At 33.5% G+C, this 10,122-nt stretch overlaps 1 protein-coding gene across 2 annotated transcripts in view; it reads right to left on the bottom strand.

Moving 5' to 3' along the window:
* Positions 1-2,080: 2,080 nt before the first annotated feature.
* NOVA1 (NOVA alternative splicing regulator 1) overlaps positions 2,081-10,122 on the bottom strand; it is a 152,805-nt gene continuing 144,763 nt past the window's right edge. For both annotated transcript variants that reach the window (XM_017820433.1, XM_017820434.1), the window contains one exon: positions 2,081-10,122. This exon is cut by the window's right edge and continues 5,579 nt beyond it. The gene's annotated coding sequence lies outside the window, so the exon portion shown is untranslated.

Below are 10,122 nucleotides of genomic sequence, written 5' to 3'. Positions count from 1 at the left end.
TATCAGTTCACATATGTAACTTAATGGGAGTTTGCTCTGTTTGGTGCTTGAGAATTATTCATGCATGAAAATAATGAAACAGAAAATTTCTTCTTTTTTCCATCATTGAACCTGCATTCACTTTTAATTGTTTAGTGAGAACATCTGTTAACTTTCTTTTGTATTATCAAGTTGTCAATGAGAGAACAAGCTATAAAATTTGAAGGAATTAAATGAAAATGACAAGGAAAGTTTAGATCAGGTGTCATGAGAAATGACTGACTAAAAGACTTGAGGGAAAACTTCCCAGGGGAAGTCATAAGGGGTGTTAATCTAGAGATGTGCAAAATTCAATTGAAAAAAATTGCAAGTGTGCATTAGGGAATGAGCCTGCATTAGGCAGGCTACTAGATTTACAGCAAGGCACTACTGTTGCCTTGAAATATGCTCCTGACCATAGAGTCTTACAGAATGTAGTGGGATAGCAATGTTCATAGTAATCTCTTATATAAAAAACATATATGCACATATTCATGAAGTGGACAAGAGGACTACTTTATTAGTAGTGAAATTAAGAGTTTAGGTCCATATTTTTTTGAATATCTTAATCACTAGTAGGCTTCCTCTTGGTGGGAAAATATTTTTTCAAAGCACAAATTTAAAAAAAATTGTGATTATGGAGAGGATGGGGGAGGTGAAAGAATTTTGTTGTCTAGTGGTTCTGAAGATGGAAGCTAGCAGAGTTTTAGCTTTTCAAGGAATGATATTTCTTGAATGACAACATTGCCCCTGTTACTGTTGTGGCACACCTTCAGTGAAATCTCCTGGTGACTGTCTGACGATTCTTGCAGTTTGATATTCATTGAGCCTCCTCAAGGATGAGGGGGAAAACAGTGAATTCAACCCTTTTGCTTTCTGGATAAATGCATCAGATGCTAGCCAGTATTTACAACAGGAAACATATCTCCTCTTCAGACTATCCAAGTGGCTGGTGGCTGTAGCAGAAATTTCTAAGGTGTTCAGACTTGGAATTCATAATAGCAGCTTTGGGCTGATATGGTTCAAAAGAAAGCAGGGCAGCATCCAAAGACAACTGGATTTCTAGGGCTTTATAAAACTCTAGGAACTCTTGTTTTGTTTTGTTATCAAAGCTTAAGAAGCTCTATTTTTTTTTAAAGGTTCTTAGACCCATTACTCCTAGCCTAAGCCACATGCAATGTCCTGGTCTTCAGCTTGTCTAAACTCTTTTATGACAGCCTATTTCAAAACTTGTCTCTGAATATATCATATTTTCAATAGAGCCATGAAAATATTTAAATTGTTCTATCATTAAAAGTGTTATTTACAAGTCCAAAAGACCTCAAATATCAGGTCACTTTTGAAAACTCTTGAATTTCACAATAAGATATTTTTCTCTCAAAGAGTGAAAGAGTAAACCAGTTTATATGGCCTTTGAGCATACTTTTTCATGTCTTTATATTCCTTGAAGTCCTCATGAATTTGAAGGTTTATAATTCATTTTAATCAAAATTGGCATAACCTAAAGTAGTGGAAATAGTGAGAGGCACAACAGGCTACTAATTTAACTGTATAGTTCAAACCTAGATGTGTTTAGTAATTCCTAAGGTCCAAGAACAAACAAAGAAAAGAAAGAGAAGTCTCCATTCCATGTTCTGAAATCCAAGCTTCAAGTTAGCTCCAAGTTAGCCTAGTAAAGAAAAATTATCAGAGGCAGTTGCCAAATAGAATCCTATCATACGATGGATAAAAACGCAGCAGCGTAGAAGGTCCAGGGAAGAAGATCTTTACTATAGCAACTGTGCACATTAATATAATACTACCGAGCATAAAATGGCTGTGAAAACTGACTCAATTCTTCTAAAATAAGGCAAGTTATTTTTTCACATTGCTGCACTCCAATATGCTTCATACCTCTCTCCCAAGAAATTATTATTCCATCAAGCATTTAAACTTTTATGATTGTGTTATAGTGCAAAAGTTCTTAATGCGTTTTAGAAATATTTTTTGAAAGTAAAATTAATGTGATTTTGTTTCCTTTTTTTTTTTTGAGATGGTGAATTGCTTTTTTTTTTCCAACTAATTTGATAGAATTCTGCTAGAACTACAAACAGCTGGATTTTCCCAATACTTTGGCTTCATCAATGTTATTATGTGTATTAACACCCTCTCAGAGCTTACTGCTAGGAGTATAGCAAATCATAAGGTTTTTCACTCTGCTTTTGTACTTGCTCCTTGATTTCTCTGCATCTGGTATGATGACTGTCTGGTGGAAATGTTCCAACTACCTCTCTAGCAATTCTAGATAGGAACACCTCATGAGTAATTTCTTTTTTTTCATTTAGTGGAATGGAGCAGAATTTTAGCAACATGACCATGAATCCTTCCAAATTGGTGAAGTGCTCATACTTCACCACCACGGAGGTAGTGGTGATATGTGTAAACCTCTAAAGTAGAACACAGAATTACATAAATGCCAAATAATGTAATTTCCAGTCGGTAGCTTTATTGGTGGTGCTCAAACTTGTGGGCTCTTTTTAAATTTTATAACTGGTGTTATATCACACCAGTGACATTTATTGAGAATTTTTTGAGCATATGATCATTGAAACTTTGTAATAGTTTGGTTGCATAGATCTATCGTAAAAATATGATGAATATAGGAAGGAAGTGTCCTGATGACAAAGGTGAAAACTATGTTATCAAAGAATTATTTCCACTGTTACGTAGTGAAAATGAAAAAGTATCTTTAGTACTAATGATTCTCAGAGAGAAATTTCAAACAAGAGTGATAGGATCTCACATAAAACTATCTGATGGTGCCTAAATATAAGGGATACATCTCATTTTAAGTTAGTTAAATTTGATATAGACATTTTACACACACTGAAGCCTGGGGGCAGGTATGAGGGTTGGGTTCTAGATTTGTCTTCTATATGGAAAAGCATACAGGAAGGAATAATAGTATTTCCTGTAAAAGGCATCAGAGTATTGCCTTTATAAGGGCTACTTGTAATGATATGAAATGTCAGAATATTTGGGGGTTTGAAAAATAAGCCTTATATACAGGAGCTAGAAACAATTTCCACAACTGATAACATCAGATCTTTATTCCAAGTGCACTTCCAGCTGCAGTCTATTTCCCTGCAGTGTGACCATTTTTCCTAATTAAGATTGTCATCTCTGTCAGGCTGAATTGTATCTACATCAATTAACTTATTCAAATTGATTATGGAATAGGGCCTAGAAGGAATAATATGGTACTCAAGTGACATTTTCTTTCATATGTCTCTTTACACATGCCTTTGTCCATTGCTTTGACCTCCAAAGAGTCTCACTGAATGGTGAACTCCACTTACCTCATTGAGACAGGTATCAGACTACAATGCCTTATCTGTGGGCAGAGCACATTACACAATGTGGAAACTACTGCAAAACCAATAATCATACTGATACTTCCAATTTTATGTCTTCTTTATGTAGGACCAACTTATACTGATTCTTACACAGAGGCCTTTTTAACCTCAGTAGAACTGATGTACGTATGGAGAACAGTGTTTTTTGAGACTTACAATACTGGTGTAACCAAAAAATAGATTTTTTTTTTTTACACTTAATAACTTGTCAAGGTAAGTATTTCAATCCATTAATAATCATTTCATTAAAGTCTGTGTAATAATAAAATTACATGGAAAAAAAGTTTGGCTCGAACAGTGAGAATAGCTTCATATACTCCAAGAAGGGACTTTATACATGGAGATATTTCATTTTCTTCAGAAGTTTTGTTTCCTCCTAAGCCACACCATTTACAAAGAGGGTGGTTACCGATTGCTTCATTGCTGCAAACACTCCGTTATAATGATGAGCTGCTATGTAACTATGATGCTGTTCCCTAACAGCTTATTAGAAGTTACAATCATTGACTTACACCTCCTTTTATACAGCACTCGTACTTTCAAGTTTCCTCACTTTTCTTAACCTTTCAAGAACTACTTCAATTTCATGCCTAATATTTTATATTATTAATAGGCTGTGATATACTAAACACTATATCCTAAACAGTTCAAGTTTTGCCACAATGAATGCCAGAGCTCAGACTAATCCCTGGTAATGTAGGAGAAAGCTTTTCATGCATATTGTCTCCTTAGCAGCAGGTCTAGAGAAAACAACTGTAAAACTGAAGCTGACAGTATACTAGCACTGTGGTTTTGTGAGGTATATGCTAGCTTGCTGGGACACATATGACAAAGTGGGCATTAGTTTCAAGTATTGTAAAATAAACTTTCAAAACACATATGCACTATGGTCTGTAGCTGTAGCCTCATGCTTGGGCTTAGTGCTGATGAAACTTGTCTGCTACGGTATCTGTGTGCAAAAAACTGACAAATGAGGAAGATTCCAAGGACAAATAAATTGCTGGACTTGTCTCCTAGATGTTAATTTCTAGTTCCATTGAAATAAGTGCCAGTGACATGAACTTTTTGTTTTTGTTTTGTTTTCTTGAAGACAGAATGAATCCTCTGACACAACGGGTTTAGGCTGACTTGCTTGACTTTGCCTGTCCCTATCTCAAATAGCAACAGCTATGACACTGCAATACACTGCACCAAGTGGTTCAGGAGTCAGGATCATTTGGAAAAATCAGTCGTTACAATATGTTGCAACTTTTTAAAAAACTTCTCGAGTGATAATGCAACTTTCAATTGAAATATTATTCAATTATTTTCAGAAACACTGAAATTACAATTATTTACAGTTGGTCTTATAATATCTTCTAAACAAAGACCATATTCTGTGTAGCCAAAATGATCTCTCTGCTGCTTTGAGGGAGAATATGGGAGATGTTAACTTACCCTCTTAAGACAGTGTCAATTTTCTGAGTACTTCTGTAGAAAGTGCATAATTATTTCAAGTGAGCTGGACCGAAAAATTCTGATGAAACAGAAGTGTGTCAAAATTACAATTCATTAAGTTTGAAATATTTCTGGGTGGGAGGTGGGCTGGGGGTGGGCAGGGACATGACATTTTGGCTTTGATATAATTACATGCAGTTAAGGAACGTGTCCTCCGCAAAAAACATAAACATATATATTCATATAAACACACACACAGGAAAAAAAATGCTACTTGTTTTTTGCCTACTGTACAGCTCACAAACCTGTGTGGTATTTTACTGGGCTAAGTGTGCTTGCTCTGTCTATCAGACAAGATACATAAACCTGTCTATAAAAATTTAGTAACACAGGACATATTTGATTTTTTGTTTATTTTCTGTATCCCTTTATATCCACTTTGATATTAAGCAAATGTGTTTTGAGAACAGGCAGAAATGGATAGGTAGTTTGAAGACACCCATAATTGTATTTCTTCAAATAAAAAGGTAAGTATTAGCCAACCAGGTAATTGCATTTCTCACAAAACATTTTTATAAATGATGCAACCTTGCAAACTCACCTTCTTCATATTAAATAACTTCTTTTTCTTTCTGATATTGAAAATGGAAAACACAAATTAGACCAATCAGTTTACCTCATGTTAAAGGCAAAAGAATTGGCAATGATATCATTCCAGAACAATTAGGACTACATATGCCATATGCATTCAATGCTTTAACAATATTATAGGAACATTTTTAGGACACACCCATATTAATTTTTCTTTATTTTGAAGGAATAAAATATGAAATGCAGTATTGGAAAAATCCACATTAGGAGAATACTTATAAAGAACATGACTGCAAATGTCTTTTATTGCTGTTGATAGCTGAATAACTATCTTTGGAAGAGATAGAAGTGAAGTTTTATAGAAGAAAAAACAATTGGTATTGCTCAGTGAATTTTACATGCACGGTATTTAGGATAAACATGTCTAAACTGAAATAGCAACCCTTTCTCAAATGTTTTTAACAAAACCCCTAGTAATCATATTGTTAATTTATTACAGTATTTTTTATTCTGGAAAATGTTTCTTTTCTGGAACATACTCTCCTATATAAATAAAGTAAACCATTTTAAAGTCTTATCCTTGGTATCTCTATCTAAGATTTAACCTAGTGAAGAATGTCCATCTATTAACATTGAACTTTGAACAGGAATAATTCCAATCAGTGAATAATTCCAAATTAGTAATTCCCACTTTAGGTATTGATGAAAGTAGACTGAACTTCAACAATATTGGTTCAATTTAACAAAACAAAACCTCACTGTTGCTAGAAGTCATAGTTTTCTTGCCAGTGCTTTCACTTGAACAAAATTCTCCACTGATTTCATCGGAGGTCAAATAAAGCCAAAGCTGGGAAATTTAAAAACTCTTAGCACCCTTTGATAATTTTTCTGTAAAACCTTTTTCTCCTCAAAAAAAATGTCTTCAGTCTGGGAAAATAAGAACACCATAAATATTTCTTCTAGCTATTATATTTATAGAGTTGTTCACTTAGGCTGGAATCAGTAGCTTCAATTGTTGGTGGTTTCTACATTCATTTTGGTCATCACTACAGAGTAGTTTAGTGCCTTCAAAACTGAAATTCTCCACCAAACCCCAACAAGCTTTTGGTTAGCCTTTCAATAATATTATTGACTGACACGAAAATCTGCAGATAGAAGTGATATACTTGCCTATATATAGGCAAATTTGGACTGCTGATTCACTGTTGGGTCCACATTTATAACCACTTGAGCTTGTTTAAACACATGAATATTTGTATATAGAAATATGTTTCGTTAAAATTAGAATTAAATGTTTTCCATCAGGAGTTCTGCTTGAACATAATGTAGTCAAATGCTCACAGCAAAAGGGCAGATGTCAAAACCCATGGATGTCGTGAACCCTACTATGCTGAGAGCAAAAAATAATCCAATTTCTAACTTAAAATTATACTCAGTGATGACACTCCATTACTTGTCTTGATGATCTTCAGTAATGATAAAATTAATGCATTAGTCACATGCAATCAAATTGGCTCCTAGTAAGTCCTGCAGTCTGATTAGGAATGGCCCTCATTTAAAAATTCTCCCTTCTTTTCATTGTACAGCAAGCGATGTCAATTGATTGGGCAGAAAAAAATGAACTGAATTTCAGAGGGGAAATTGATTATAGCAAGACATCTGAAAACACTTTTTTTACCAGAATCAATTTCTGTGAGGTTTGAACTTACTGACAGGTTATAAATAAGAATTCCATGAAAATACACTTTTCTTTGAAGCATTATAATAAAAAGTAAAATAGTTTCTTCTTTTTGTAAACCTATCTCTATGACGTACTTTTACAGTCCTGTAGCTTCTATAAAATCACACCATTACTGCTTTTTCCTCTACATCTCACAGTCTGCAAATGCTCATGTTTATATGTGAGTGTGTGGTAATATTAAGTTTGAAAACAATATACCAGGACACCGAATATTTTAGCTCAAACGAAGGCAAAATGCAAATTAGATCAATTTATATAAATTGGATGCAAATTATTTAGTACTTCTAGCTATACTGGCTTATAGATATGTGTACAATTAAATAGTTCCCACAAATAGGCACGAAGGCTAGCAGACAATATTGTTGATATTTCCATCAACTGTCATGTAAAAAGAGGCTCTCAAATATGGCCTTTTCCTGCTTACATTTTACGTTGACGAGCTCAAAAATACTCAAAGTTCCAATCTGACTTTAAAATTAGCAAGCACAGTAGAAATTGAAATGTTTCAATGATGTATGTTACGTCCTCTAGGTGCTGAAAGAGGAATAATATATTGTGCCAAGAATAGCTGCTGCCAGGTAAGGCTATTACAAAATTTCACTGGACTTCAAAAAGCCTGGAATGTGACACATTGCCAAGTGAGCTTTCAGAAAACAACATTTTAAAGTGATGTTTATTTTGTAACAATACATTATATTAAAAATATTAGTCTTAATTTCACCCCACTTTATTAACAATTTATATTAGTAAAAAATAGTGAAAAATCATATAAATAATTAGGGAAATTTATTGAGAAAATGAGATAAATTTGATATTGCTTCAAAGATACTAATAAGAAACCCGATTATCTTGATATACTTGCTTAAGTATATCTCTGTCATCATAATATCTTTAGTAACATGAAGACTTCTTGGATACATTGCAGCATTGAATGCAACATCAACAAAGACAATACTGTCATTTTACTTATATTAATTTGTGTATCTAGATTACAAGCTAGCATCCTCTGAAATATAGTGAGAGCTTTGAAAACATCCTACTTTTTTGCATATTTTTTATAGTTTATACATTTTCAAGTTATAAATTTATAACATTATTATTAAAATAACAAGAACTAAATAAAATTCACTGTCTTTTTGAGTAGTTGCATACTGTAGTTTTTGATTTTATTCTAATTACTGACTTTTAGTTGAATACCAATGACATCAAAACCAATTCAGTAGTTCAACAGTACCTTTTCTGTAGTATTTTTACTGATTATGTAACAATAACTAAATGCTGCAAAGGGTCTAAAAAAAGAAGCTGATATACAAAAATTGAGTATAAGGATTTCAAATTAACAGGACTGAGAAGGGAATACAGCTAATACAAAATAATCATAGGAACATTTTGTGAGAAAATTCACTCTGAAATATAAAATCCTCTGAAACCCTGGACCATGTTATTGATATGCAGGGCACAATATTAACTGTGATGGTCACATAATCATACCCTTGGAGTGTCATAAGTCCTCATGATAAGCCTGCTGGTTGGAAATATTTTGCACGAAGGAAGAGAGACACCTCCAGAAGGGACAATAAAGATGATTAATCTGGCAGACAAACTACTGAGTGGTAGGCTTCAACAGCTTCATGTGACTCTAAAACTGCCTCGCTGATTTAGGATAATAACTATCCGCTTAGCACGTTTCCTTTACCAAGAAAGGATAACAGTTAATACACCACAAACAGAATCAATATTAAAGAATGGTTTAATATACAGAAAGTCATACAAATTATCACTGCTTGACGTGCCATACGAGGCCACCACCAACAACCAGAAATGGATTATATGTTTCCTCAACCAAATGATAAATTAATTCAGAGCAGTGTGTTAGGATATCCAGAATTTTAAATAGCAAATATTTTAAAACAAAATGCAGCATGAAACAGAAACAGCAAACATAATTATACCATTCTGTGGAGGAAAAAAATGGATCTCCATTTTCAGAGTTAGCTACCAACTGGCTTTTATATGACATTATACCCTTCCGACACTTAGGGTACTCTTCTTGTGTGATCAGGCAGATGTCCTGAAATTAAATTACAAAAAGAAAGACAAAACAATGGAACTCGGCCTTTTTCTTTGCCCGAGAAGGTTTGTTTCACATATATTGGTGACTATCATGGCAGCTTTTTGCACCTTGATTAAGCATCTTAAAACCTACATCACTTATTTCTTTGTAATGTTATTCTTGTATTCAGAATATGAATTGCTAAATTTTAAATCATTGCCACGAATGTGGCATTCTCAGAGATGAGTATAGGACAAGTGAGTTGCATTTAACCAGTGTATGTGAGACATCCTTCTGCTTTCCTGTATTCTGTTGTGTCCTTGCATAGGAATGAAACAGACTACTTTTTCATCCTTCTAGACGGTAATTAACTCACATTTGCATTTTTTAAAAATTTATAGAATTGTAATAAATACACAGACCTACCTTTGTTATTCCCCACTATCATCCTCTATTAGTTTTCATGAAACACATTTTTTCATAAAATGAAAAGGCAAAACAGGTGTTAGATTATTTATGTCTGAGAAATTCATATCATTTAAATAATTAAAACTAATTTGTGTTGAGAGCTACAGTTGCATTTTTATTAGAGAAACAAGTACAAATAGGCATCACTACAGAGCTGTTTATTCAATAATGAGATTAAATGAAATGGATTTCGTAGTCTCAATTCTTTGATTAATGTGGCAATTGGAACTCTAACTTCTGTGCCCTAACAATGTGGAAACAGCTGCTTACCCACTATAATTCTGTAAAACTTTTTTCTTTAAAGCTACACATTTTAAATTATCCCTAAAAATATATTGTAAGCAAAATACTGAATGCTTTCTGTTTAAACAATATTTGCATTATAAACCTGACATTAGTCTACTTTTTAATTTAATCAC

Source organism: Lepidothrix coronata, unplaced genomic scaffold (genome assembly GCF_001604755.1).
Source record: "Lepidothrix coronata isolate B3197 unplaced genomic scaffold, Lepidothrix_coronata-1.0 Scaffold83, whole genome shotgun sequence".
Lineage (NCBI taxonomy): Eukaryota > Metazoa > Chordata > Aves > Passeriformes > Pipridae > Lepidothrix > Lepidothrix coronata.
This window is presented reverse-complemented; position numbering and strand designations above follow the sequence as displayed.